We start from the raw sequence: 14,040 nt of genomic DNA, 5'->3' as shown, positions 1-14,040 counted from the left end.
GGCAGACGATGCCTTTTTTTAAAAAAACATCTTATTTAAAGGCCAAGGCCTCTAACAATGTAGAGTTCCTCCAAACTGCATTGGAGTGTCAAGCTAGGACTTGAACCCACGCCCTTCTGAATCAGAGGGTGATACAAACTGAGTCAGGCTGACACCTATAAATTGTAGTAAAGGTGAAGGCAATATAGACTCTGTACTCTGCAAGAGAGAAATTCTACCTTGACCGGATTTATTCTTAGCATTTCAGTGTTCATTTCAACAAGTTGTTGTCGTTGTTCAAAAATTGACACATTTCTATAATTGTTTTATTTTATAAAAATGTGTTTTTTGGCCCCAAAAATATACAGTCAATCACTTTAAGTCTGTGAAGCGTTTTGAGACGTCTCATCAACACGTATATTGTTATTACATTCTTTAAAAAAAGTCTTAAATGTTCAGGAGCGGGAGCGGAGTCAGGAGAGCGCGGGGCGGATCTGATGCCTAGCTGCGGGTATAAAGCCCAGCCAGGTGAAGAGCCACTCAGTCAGGAGCAGAGTCAGGAGAGCGCGTGGTGTGGGGGGCGATAAGTGACGGGGCGGACGCGATTCACAGTTAAAAAAACAGCAGCAACAACAATGGCCTGGCAGCCCCTGCTATCTCGGCCATGACCTCACAGCCTGCGGGCTGATGCTGTCCCGCTGATCGCTCGCTCCCGGTCTCTGCGTGCGCGTTTTGGCTGCTGCCCCGACCCGAGCCTCCCCCTCCCCTCTGAATGTCTCTCCTCCCACCCCCTTCTATCCACTACTCCCCCTCTGTCCTTCTCTCCCACCGCCCTCCCTGCCTTCTCTCTCTCCTCGACCCCATCACCTTCAAATAAACCGACCCTTCATATAAATTCACCTTCCCACAACCGTGGTCATGCCCTTGACCTCGTTATCACCCACGGCCTTGACATTTCCGACTTCAGCATAGGCCATCTCGGACCACTTCCTCATCTCCTCCTCTTACATCCCTCTCTTCTCCACCAAGCTCTCAACCATCCTCTACCGCCCTTGGAAAAGGCTATCCCATGAGACCCTCACAAAGGCCCTTTCATCATCAAACATCCTATCCTTCCACCCGCCTTCAGTGATTGCCTCTCCTCCACCTTCAACTCCCTCGTCCCCCTAAAATCCAGGACCATCTCCAAACCCACCCGATCCCCCTGGTACAACAACCATCTCCGTCGCCAAAAAACCCAAACCCAGCTGCTTGAGCGCAGATGGCGGAAAACTGGCTTGACAGTTCAATGACAACTGTGGTTCGAGCATCTCCACAGCTACCGTCGCTCTTTGACACGTGCAAAAATGGTCTTCTACTCCAACGTCATCTTGGAGGCTAAACACAACCCTAAAATCCTTTTTTCCCACCACCCACTACTTCCTCCGTACCCCCACTCAGGCCTCCTCAATCTTCATATCATATGCCAAGTGCAAGGAGGTCATGGACTTCTTTTCATCTAAAATACATAACATCCGCTAGGCCGCTTCATCCACCTGCCTCTTGTCACCCACCACCAAGCCCTCTCTGTCCTCCTCACCCTCCCCATCATCTGCTCCTAACATCACCCCCATCCTACATTCCTTCCTCCCATCTCTCCCTCCTCCCTCTCACCCACCATCACCTCCATGAAACCCACCACCTGCTGCCTCGACCCCCTCTCCACCAACTTGCTGGTTAGCCAGCTCCCCCTCCTCTGCCCACGCCTGGCTGATGTCATCAACCAGTCCCTCTCCTCCGGATCAGTCCCTGCCCCCCTCAAAACTGCTGTCATCACCCCCTCCTCAAAACACCTTCCCTAGATCCCTCAAACCCCTAGCCACTACCGCCCTATTTCTAACCTGCCCTTCCTCGCAAAAGTCCTAGAACGCATCGTTGCCAATCAGCTTCACGTAACACCTCTCCTCCCACTCCCTCTTCAAACCTCTCCATTCCGGTTTCCACCCTGTCCACAGTACAGAGACTCCACTTGTGAAAGTCACAAAAAACATCCTCTCTATCCGTGACCAGGCCTCCCTCTGCCTCCTTGTCCTCCTGGACCTCTCCGCCGCGTTCGACACAGTTCAAGCCCTACCTCACAAAGCGCCAGCAGTACATCTGCACAAACGGCTTCTCCTCCCGCTCTCACCCGGTTATCTGCGGGGTACCCCAAGGATCCATCCTTGGCCCCCTCTTTCTGATATACATGCTCCCTCTTGGGGATCTCATCCACAGATGTGGGGTACATTTCCACGTGTATGCGGACGACTCCCAACTCTATTTTTCCACCTCTCTTTGCGACCCCCAGTCCCCTGATGTTCTGTCAGCCTGCCTGTCAGACTTCAGGGGCTGGATGAGGTGCAAATTTCCTTCAGCTGATCATTGACAAGACGGAAGTCATACTCTTTGGCTCTCATCAACGTCTAAAATCTCAGGGTTCTCATCTCCTCCACCTACCCGACCTCCCCCTAAAACTCTCCGAACCCATACGCAACCTAGGCGTCAGGTTCGACCCCCAATTATCCTTCCTCTCCCACATCCGGTCCCTCACCAGCACCGTTTTCTTCCACCTCCGACGCATCGCCCGTCTCCGCCAATACCTCTCTCCGAAAGCCGCTGAAACCCTGGTCCATGCCCTTGTTACCTCTCGGCTGGACTACTCTAACGCTCTCCTCACTGGCCTCCCATTCACAAAATCCAGATTATTCAAAACTCTGCCGCCCGCATTCTCACCCGCACCAAACTCCGCTCTCCAATCACTCCAGTCCTTGCCAGACTGCACAGGCTATCTGTCCCAGAGAGGATCAACTTCAAGATCCTCACCCTTGTCTTCAAATCTCTCCACTCCTCTGCACCCCCTACCTCTCTGACCTCCTCTCTCCTCAAAACAGTACCCGTTGCCTTCGTTCCTGCGTGTCTGAATTCCTCCTTGTCCCCCGATGCCACCGCTGCACCCTCGGCAGCCGTGCCTTCAGCCAATATGCCCCGAGGCTCTGGAATTCCTTCGCCTCGCTCTCTCTCTTCCTATTTTCAGGTCTCTGCTGAAAACCTTTCTTTTCAACCGCGCCTTTGGTCACCTTCCTCCCCCTCCCCCTGGCTCGGCCCCGGGAACCGTTACTGTGAAGCGCTATGAGACGCCATCCGGCATGGAGGGCGCTATATAAATCCAAGTTCTTGTTCATTTTGAAGCTGGTTTTCTGTAACTTCTTTTAAGCAACCTGTGGTCAAGAATTTACAAAATTCTGGAACCGCTGAAATGCTACGAAAATGGAAAATCCATGTGTTCAGAGTTGAATTGTTTACTGTCATCCTTCAGTTAGGTCAGGTGTGCACAGCTTGCCTGTTCAGGTTGAGCTCAAACACACAACGGTATTAATTCTTTTCAGGGAAGTCAGTTTTGCTTATGTGTGTGTGTAGAATGTCAGCAATGCTGCTGTGCCAGCCTAAGGCTGACTCCATGTTTGATGCCAGCCAGCACTGACGGCCTTTTTGAGCTGTTTTTAACATCCGAGCTCTCTGTGCACTCAAAGCTCGCACCTATTACAGCTGCACTGCGTTGACGGCAGGCGGCTGTGAGATTGTGCTGGCATGCACATACTCCTGTGGCTGCAGCCAGGCACAGCAAAGGGATGAGTCACTCTTCAGCTCCTGTTGCATAAAACCAGATGCATTCAGACAGCTGAATGTCTGAACTGCTGTCTATTCATGTAAATGTTTTGTGGATGTGAACAAGAGAGAGAGAGAGAGACCTTCAGCTCATTCAAAACCTGATGAGATAACAAATCATTTTATAAAAGAGCTGTTTTTTCTTTGAATAACTAATTATTCCTGCTCTCCAACCTCTCTACAACCTTCTATCCTCTCTTACTTGGGTACAGTTCCCCTAAAGCCCTCTCACCCAACAGCAACTTGCATTTATATAGTGCCTTTCACGTGGAGCAGAGTCTCGGAGAGCTCAGTGACCCCTCTTGATGCGTGAGCCCAGAAACTGAGCGCAGGCAGACTATTTGACTGTGTTATGGAGAAGGGATGGGGGGGATATCACAGCCAAGCAAGCCCCTCACCCATACACGTAACTTGATCAGGAACCAATCAGAACTAAAAAAAAATCTTGGGAGATTTTCACCTCCCTCCTGAGACCAGTTCAAGAGATAATTAAGCCATCAGTCATGAGGTCTTTTCTTCTACTGACCATTGGAGTCCTGCAGGGTATTGGTTAGAGTACTCACTTTGCAATGAGAGGACCTGGGTTTAATTCCCGGGCTGGGAGAAACCTTGGGCAAGTTTCCTTTCTCCACATCACTCTGTTTAACTAGCAGTAAGAAGGAACCTGCTTGTTAGTTGATTGGCAGATCGCTTTCCGGGGGTAATAATCCCTTCAATATAAATAAATAATTTGGTCACTCAATCCACAACTGTTTGTGAGACACTCCTGTGCGGAATTAGGTACCGTGTTTCGCCCACAAAATACACAGTCAATCCACTTTACAGTATATTCTGTGTAAGAGGCAGCATGAGGAGACGAGGGTGTAGGAGCTGAGATAATTGGAAACATTAATTTGTTTTTTAAAAATCTTAAAAGTCATATATATATATATATATGTGTGTGTGTGTGCCCTCAGGAGTTATAATGAAATCAATAGCCAGTACATTTACAGCCAGAATTGAGAAGATTATGCAACATACTTCTGTAGTTACACAATTTCAACATCCTCATAGGTTCAGGTTCCTCATAAAAACCCAAAGAGAAACTGACTAGGCCTGTTTACTGGAGCAACTACAGTGCACCACTGTAATGTGTTTCACTATCATGTGAATTTGCTTATAATGCTGTGAACCCCTTTCACTGCACTCCCCATGCACCACCTGGCTCTCCATGTTAAAATGGACAAGTTACGGTGTCCTTAAATTGCCTTCAATGTCACTTCTTTCTTTACTGCACAGGCACAAAGCAGGAAGTGACATTGGCGGTGACATTATGACCCAAAGTTGGCTACGTTAGCTTCTTGTACTAAATAAAGGCTGACTTCAGGTTAACAGGTCATCTGCAATACCACTGTTTGTTTTTGTGCATGCGCAGTAAACAGGAAGCGAAATTAGTGGGGATATAGTACCTAACTCCCATCTGCCACTATGATATAGTACCTAACTCCCATCTGCCAGTTTTCCTTTTAGTGCAAAACCGGTCAGTGTGTGGAGAGAAAGTTGGCTTGCTGCACGAATGCAGAAATTCCCCCACCCCGAGTCTAGATTTACTCTATTTTCTTAGCATTATGGAGGCTTTCAGCTCAGTTTTAACTTTAATTCGGTTTTAACTTTGAACCCCTTTTTCTCTCTAGTTTTTAAAAAGAACCTTACAATAAAACAGCTTCGAAATTAAAGTTGCATTTAAGAATTTGTCAAATTCTACATGACAAGAAATGTTCCATAAATAGAGTAATGTCCTTGTCTAATTTCCCCTCCCCTTCTGCAGACACTGATTTTTGCTATAGTAAGGTTCTAAATGCACTTAGAACCAGATGCAGCCGAGCTCAGTTGATAATAACAATAATCCTTGGGTTTGAGATAGCGCCTACGTCTGAAAGCCTCTTCACAGAATATACTGTAAAGTGAATTAACTATATTTTTTGTAGCACCATCACCTCGGACTCAGACGGTTACGAGTTCAAGATGCATAGTCTTGCTGACAATGGAGTGATGCTGAATATGATTGGCAATTATATTGTCACGCCTAATAATAATCCCTCCAAAAACAAAAAACAATAATAAATTGGTAGTTTTCAATCTACGACTGTTTGTGGGACATTGCTGTGCGCAATTGGCTGCAGCGTTCGCCCACAAATATACAGTCAATTCACTTTACAGTGTGTTCTGTGAAGCGCTTTGGGACGTCCTCCCGACGTGAAAAGCACTATATCAAATGCAAGGATTATTACTATTATTATTATTACATCACTGCATTGTCAGAGAATGCCGTGATTTGGATAAGACACTAAACCTCGGTCCTACCTACCTGGTCTTCAGGCGGGCTTTAATGATCCTGTGACATTTTTTTAAATAAGAAAGGAAGTTTCTGCTGGTGTCATGCTCAATAATCCCTCAGATAAATTGGGTGATTCATCTGTAGATGAGCTGATAACCTGAAGTCAGACGTTATTTAGTACAGGAAGCTAATAGGTCCACTGTTTAATGAACAGTTTAATGAACTTGCTGATGCAAAGTAGCTACAAATTTTAGTCACTGCACTTGATAGTAATTACTGCAAAGAGTTCTGTGGTATTTCAGAGTGATGAGATGATAAAAAGATACTTCAACTTATTTAAGAAGATCTCTGTGGATGGCATCTTCAAGCTGTTTGACCATAGGGAGGCCACAGTTGAGGTGGATCCAGACCTCAACCCCAAACTCATTTACATGCATTTTCCAATAAAGCTTCCCCCTCCTGTTCACTATCCACTCGTGATCAGGAGCGAGGAAGCTTCAGATATTCTGAAACCAGTTGTTGCAACTCCCATTAAACCTAGCTCACCCAGACAGATAGAGATTGGTTCTTCCTGCTCTATGTGGTTCAACTTTTCGTTTTCAAAACCTGTTGAGTCATAAGAGCTATCTGTATGTTTGTTGAAAACACACTGTCTGCGTTTAAGCTCTAATTCTTGTGTCACCAATAATCATAATACTTTTACCATCTCATCTGAAGGACGGCACTTCCAATAACGCAATGCACCCTCAGTAACTGCACTGGAATGCTTGCCTGGACTATGATTATTTGTTTGTGTCCGCATTTTTTTTTTTGTGCGGGCAAATGTTACTGCAGTTTTATTTCCAGCTTTTAAACTATGCAGCAAAATTATCTGTCTCTGCTGGCCCCTAAAGGAACGGAGACTGACATTTAACTCTTTCTGCCAGGCGTAAATTGCATTGTACGGTAACACAACCCAATGCTGACAAATTACCAAAACAAATCAATATAATTTAATTCAAGATGATAAGGTCCACAACAGCAAATATGCTTACGTCTTATTGCAGTTACTAGAATTCTTAAATTTGGTGCTTATATTTTTGTTCCAGACTACAATTAATTTGAACAAGCTACTATATACGGAGATATAGCACACTGATTCCCTTCCCCCACCCTCTACTCACATGTGCTGTGGGATCGCTTTCAGTTTTGGAAAGCAAATTTAATCCACAGCTAGTCTGATGTACAAATGCATTTGAAGGCTAAGCTTTCAAAAGCTGCTCGTCTTTTCTTGACCTCTTTGCGCCTATGCAGATCTATGAACAATTGTTGGGTGGAACAGCAGGTATGGGGCAGGAAAGTCTCCTTGGTTTCCCTAAGCTGTCCTCTCAGCTTTACCCAGCACTGAGATCGCCATCTCCCTCTTTTAACTCCTCTCCCCCACTCCCCAGGCCTGAAGTCAATTTTTTCTTTGTCATTGCATCTTTCTATTTTGTCTTGCATTTAAACATATTTTGTGATGTTTTCCACACCCGCCCCTCCGAAAAATCTAGCTCTACTTTTGTATTATGCACATTTCACTGGACAAAATACCAAAACAGCCATTTATTTATACTTGGTTTTTTTTGGGTGTGGGGGGCAAGGAACTAATTGTTACAAAGCTATGCAGCAGAAACCTCTGGCAATTACTATGCACAAAGTGTTACATGGGGCTACCACCAAATTATTATTATTATTCAAATGCTGGCTGACATACATACAAGTTGCTGTAAGGCTTGACATGATAGCATTCACAACCTGGATTCACAAATATGAACACCTGCTGCTGATAAGACCTCAGGAATCTCACACTATCTACCTGGAGCTGAGATCACAGATCAACATCAGACACATCCTTTTAACAGCAGACATCTCTATTTCATGAATATACCATTTTCTCCTTTTCTCGCCCCCCCCCCCCCCCCACCCCAATATACCTAAAATCACCATCCCACACCTCAAATACACTTTAGTCAACAACAATAACAACTTGCATTCATATTGTGCCTTTTCACACAGGATGATTCTAGGAGCGTTGCCGAGCAAGGGAGGAGGAGTTGAGGTGACCATAGACACAGTCGAAGAGGTTGGTTTTCAAGTGAGATTTAAAGATAAAGAGGGAGCAAAGCACAGGGATTGCGGCAGGGAATTTCAGAGGCTGGGGACATAGTAGTTGTATGGGATGTGCAGGTGAGTGTTATCTGAGTGAAGGGTTGAATCACTAGCTATGAGATGCTCTTCACTGTTTTATTCTTTCTGGTTTACATGCTGGTGTGAAAATGTGGCATAGTATGCACATAAATACTGATTATAGATTGATATTCGATATATAGGATGGGGGGGGAAGCACAGGTGCATCACATTCACTGCCAAACAATATCCTCCTGGTGGGCCCTACTGCTGCAAGCCACTCAGTCCCCTCCTAGGGGAGGTGAAAAAAACAGTATTGGTCAATTTAGGGGAAAAAGATTTACGCTCCTGCGCTTAATACTCTCCACAATTAGACGTCCATCCAGGGAGAGAGTGCGCATTCCATTCCAACGATCCATCGCTGGGATTTCCGCGTGTAGCTGGGATGCATGGAATTCCGTTTGGTTTGGATACTCTTAAGCACGGTGACGGGTTTCCGCAGGTGTCAAGACATCCGGCCGACCCCCACCCCCACCCCCCAAATTCCTCATCACCGTGAGGAATTACAGATCATAGGAGCTACCACACAGGAGAATATTACTAAGTGTATTGAGTATCACGGGTGGTATTTGTCAACTGCTGCCCTTTGCATGCGCCACCGTGGCTCATGTCAGTGTGTGTGTGTGTGTCAAGACCCCTTGACTATCCCCTTATTACTGTGAGTAGCAAAGGGAGTAAGTTTGTTTCAACCTTGACCTAATTTACAGGGCAAATCTGTAATTGATTCGAGCTTTCAGAAGAGGTGGGGTGGGGTGGCAAGAGAGTGAGTCTGTGTGTGTGTGATGGAGCAATTATAATCAGCGTCATATTAAATATAAAGTATCTTCTATTGTAATAAACAACGAGCTTTGCTTGGCTTCGTGCAATGCATTTAAACCACTTCCTTTCTCCAGAAGAAAATCTCTCACAAACACCGCCCCCACACAGCTTGTCACAGTCACTCCAAAAACATGCAGACTTCGGGTATTTTTTTAAAAAGAGAAAAAAAATAAAGTTGGTTGGTTGGTTAGTTAGTTGGTTGGTTAGTTGGTGGGGTGGTGGGGGGAAGGTGATTGGAGATCGCCGCCTTGGGGGGGTATTTATATATGTATATCTCTCTATAGTCAAAAAGGGGTTTAAAGTAATATTTTCCATGTAATAACTGGAGTGAGCAGCCCAAGTGGGGGATCAGATTTACACCTTCCACATTCATTCACATTTCCCATTTCCCTATTCTCTCTCTCTCTCTCTCTCTCTTAACTTATTTGACAAATAAACACTGATCCGCTTAGATATAAATATATATATATATATACACACATTATATTTAGCCACAAAAAAAACTCCACTTTGTTTCCAGTCTCTCCCCACTAACCCACCCCCCCCCAACACCCCCACATTACGAAGTGCAATTGAACACAATTTTTTTCCCCAAAAAAAACCAAAAAATTAATTCACTTTTTTTCAAAAAATAATTAATTTTTTTTTTAAAAAGTCAGCCAAGGCCAAACCCCAGTGTGTGTGTGTGTGTGTGTGTGTGTGTTAAAAATAAAACTTTTTTTCCCCCTTTTTTTTGTTTTGGACAGTAAAAGAAAGGGCAAGGAGGAGATTTCAGATGCACAATTGCACAACTTTTTTGGGGGGGGCATCTAAAAGATGGTGGGATGGGGTGGGGGGGGGGGGGGTGTGTGCGAGTGTGTTTTTTTTGCAAAAAAAAAGTCGAGATGCTACAGTCTGTGCATTTCGTTTTCCATTTTCTTTCCACACAACACAACTTGCGATCTGTTCAGGAAAGCCGAGCAACGAGCAACCAGTGTTATACAGTTATATACACACACACACACATACCAAACGACACACACACACACACACACAGAGAGAGAGATAACACACGCACCGACACAATGCAAAATACTTTGGAAATGTGCTCACTTACTGCTGCAGAGAGAGAGAGAGAGAGAGAGATCCTCCTCCTGTCCAACCACCCACGAACGCAATGCTGTGGTGATGATTGCATTTCTAAAGCTGAGTCAGAGTTTACCGCATCGCAGGCTGACCAAACAAATGCAAATTGTTGTTGTTGTTTTTTGTGTGTGTGTGTGTGTGCGTGGGGGTAGGTGGTGACACACACACAACACACACAGAGAGATTGCACAGTCAAACGCAGTTAAAAGCTCCTGCCAATACATAGAGAGATTATAGATACGTGTGTCCGTGTAAATAAATGTAGGAAATAGGAACCCCTGAAAGCGAACTCGATTCTTCACAACTTGCAGCCTTGTGATCTCTCTCCACACCCACTTCCTGCTTCCAAAAATGGCACGAAGCCTTTCAAATCCCGTAAATACGCCGGGACTTTCCGCTCAGTCACTTACTTCCATGCAGTCACTGTAGTTCGCATTCCACCAGGAAGGCAAATAATAATAACAGGGGCGGCACAGTAATCTGCAGGTTTGGGCACACACCCACAATGGTACACACACACACACCCACAATGGTACACACACACACACCCACAATGGTTCACACACACACACACACAATGGTACACACACAATGGTACACACATACACCCACACAATGACACCCTACACAATGGTACGCACACAGACACTAAATGTTACACACAGTGCTACACACACACACACACAATGGTACACACAGATCTACACACACAATGCTGCACACACACAGATACACACACAGTGCTACACACACAAATACACACACACAGTGCTACACACAAACACATACACACAGTGCTACACACAAACAGATACACACAGTGCTACACACAGTGCTACACACAAACACGCACACACAGTACGAGACACATGCAAACGCACATACACATCCACACTGGTGCATACACACACATACACTGTTAGCGACAGTGCTGCACATACATTAAAACAATGCATGCATCAAGCATTTTAGGCATTGGGAGACCATACATATTTACTGTTTTATCACACTTTTAATAAAGCATCATATGTCCCATTGTAAATAGGTATATAATTTGCCCACAAATATACGGTCAATTCACTTGACAGTATATTCCGGGAAGCGCTTTGAGACGTCGAGAAGACGTGAAAAGCGCTATATCAAATGCAAGGATTATTATTATTTATAATGTGCAAGTGACCTTTCGTACACAAGAGGCTCTTTTCTCCAGCTCAGCCTCTCCCTGTCTCTCTCTGTGTGTCTCTGTTTTCTGAGAGCAATTGTGCAACTGAACTTTTTTTTCATTTTTTTAAAAAAAAGCTGCATGTATTTGCCTACGATCGAGGCTCTTCCCCCCCCACCACCCCACCCCACCCCTCCCACACACACACAAACACACACCCCAAAACCACTAAAGCTCAGATCAGCTGCTCCTGTCCATTTCAGTAACGTGTATCAAATCTGCAGACATTAAAAAAAACCCACCCCAGGGGGAGAGAGAGCCGAGCAGACTGGGCAGAGTGGAGGAATTCTCCACCCACAGGAGAAGCCTTGCACAATCAGCACAGCCCGAGGAGGCGATGTGTGTGGTGTGTGTGTGTGTGTGTGTTTAAGAGAGGGAGGAGGAGAGCGCTTGTGAACTTCAACATGGAGAAAGTACAGCACAGGAAAGTAAAAGCAAAGCACAGTACCTGGGTTCCTTGCAGGAGCTTGGATTCTCAAGGCTTGCAGAAGCAGCTCCAGCAGAAGAAACCTCCTGCCTTTAACCTGTGGAGCTGTCCCACTTCCTCACTCAGTCAGTCACTCTCTGACTCACACACACACACACACACACAAAAAAGGCGTCTGTTTTAACCTGACGTCAGGGCTGAACTGAAATGACAAACCATTCCACCAGGGCTGATTTGCCAACGTGTTTATTGCTTTCATTATTCCTTTTTAGTTTGCTTTCTCTCTCTCTCTGGTGACAGAAATAAAAACAAATACACCCTCAGGCTCCCTCTCCCCACCCTTTTTCCTCTCCTCTCTCCAGCACACACTTTCTCTGCGTTTTGCAACTAACTCTTTGCGTTGGAAGCCAAGCCCTCCCTCCCTCCCTCCCTCCCTGTGTTATTTTCTTTAACTTGACTGTCTTTATTTGCTAACTTCAGCTGAGCTGATGAACCCAAGAGCTAACCCCTGGCTGCGCATCCATCATCACCACCTCCCGAATAAGGGAGGCGATATGCACTGTATATTGTTTTACAAATTATTTCACATCCGACCAGCGGATGGTTGTGGTTGTGGTGTTGGGGGGGGGAGTGTGGGTGTGGGGGGGGGGAGCATTGTTAATTTAGAGAGCAGGATTAAATGCAGGTCAGAGTAACTTTTTTTTCCAGGGAGGAAGGAAGAGGGGGGGGAGATTCACACATCTTTTTACACTACGCCATGTGAACACAGTATAAACAACTTTGTGATCATTTCCAGTGCGTGTCGAGTTTGCCTGTTGCTCATTCTTTTTATTTCCATGTATGTGTGCGTGTCTGTCTGTCTGTCTGTGTGTGTGTGTGTGCATATGTTTGTCTGTGTGTGTGTGTGTGTGTGTGTGCATATGTTTGTCTGTGTGTGTGTTTGTCTCTGTGTGTGTCTGTGTGTGTGTCTGTTGCACACGAATGGTGAATGCAAACGCAGCGAATAAAATACTAGAGTGGATAAAAGAGAGCCATGAACAATGGCCGACTGGTGTTATTTTTAAAAAGAAAAACACTCCACTGTAAAATGTTTGCTCCCAGAGGCAGACACCCAGAACTGCCCGAACTACAAATCTGTAAACTTTTATACACACACATATATATATAGGGTTCACCCCAGCGTGTGGGTGAAGCAATCATGAGAATTCTGCCTGAAATCTGCAGGAGCAAAATGTGCAAGTGATGATTCCTGCACATGTAACAACAGCAATGTACACATTATTATATAGTGCTCCTCACACAGGATAGCGTCTCAGAGCACATGTCTGTCTGCAAGGACCTGCGCAGGGCAATGTGTGTTTAAGCGGCCTGGGACACTACCCTGTGTGAGGGGAGCTGTATAAATGCAGTTGTCTTTAGGGTCAGCCACAAAAAAAGAAAGTTCGCGGTTGTGAATTTTCAATGTACCAAGTGTTTCATTTTAATACTATTTAATACTGAGCAATACTGGTTATCTTGAGGCATTTTGAGGCAATCTGGCGGCTCTTAAATATGCCAGATGCACAGCCTGTTGAGAGGGGATTTGTGTACATGTTTAACACTTGGGTCACCCACCTGTAACTGGTTTTTTGAGTGTGTTACTGTACTCTACAGAGTGGGAGTGAGCAGTTGCCTTAACATAGAAATGTTCTGCACAGAAGGCGTCAGTGCCGCTTAATGAAAACTTTATGCCCATAAACCTGTCTTCAAATGATTACAGTTAATATTTTTTAATGTTTTTTTATTTCTTTTAAACCATCGGTCTCTTGTACTTGTATGCAAAATCTGTTAAGTATGGAGCGCCTTTTTCAATTAATATAATCTTATAAGCTAGGACTTCAGTGAATTTGTTGTTTGTGTGTGTGTGGTGTGTGTGGTGTGGGGGTAGGTTATTCCTGCAAATTTAACAGTCCTGGAGTGAAATTGGAACCATTTAATATTCAACAATATTCTCTTCAATATGTGTGAACTATATTGCACCGATCTCCACAGCAATCATCCTTTCATTTTATTAAAGAAAATAATAATTTCACACAGATAGGGTGACCCAGGCTCCCAGCACAGAGTGTCATCATCCTCTATAGAAACATTTAGGACACCTGTTTGCCCCAGTTAAAACCTCAGAAGTTACAATTTTGCTCGTTTTGATTGACAGAAGGGATTATTTTTAATAATGAACTGGTGGAAAAAAATCTCAATGAAATTGATGAAGACTTCATT

At 44.9% G+C, this 14,040-nt stretch overlaps 1 protein-coding gene across 1 annotated transcript in view; it reads right to left on the bottom strand.

Annotated features, from left to right (window-relative positions):
• The window catches only part of mideasb (mitotic deacetylase associated SANT domain protein b), a 38,785-nt gene extending 26,846 nt beyond the window's left edge, over window positions 1–11,939 (bottom strand). The window contains 1 exon segment of the mRNA XM_042338129.1: window positions 11,803–11,939. The gene's annotated coding sequence lies outside the window, so the exon portion shown is untranslated.
• Window positions 11,940–14,040: the final 2,101 nt, after the last annotated feature.

Source organism: Callorhinchus milii, unplaced genomic scaffold, assembly GCF_018977255.1.
Source record: "Callorhinchus milii isolate IMCB2004 unplaced genomic scaffold, IMCB_Cmil_1.0 Scaffold9, whole genome shotgun sequence".
Classification (NCBI taxonomy): domain Eukaryota; kingdom Metazoa; phylum Chordata; class Chondrichthyes; order Chimaeriformes; family Callorhinchidae; genus Callorhinchus; species Callorhinchus milii.
Note: the sequence above shows the minus strand (reverse complement) of the source record. Positions and strands in the feature narration are given on the sequence as shown.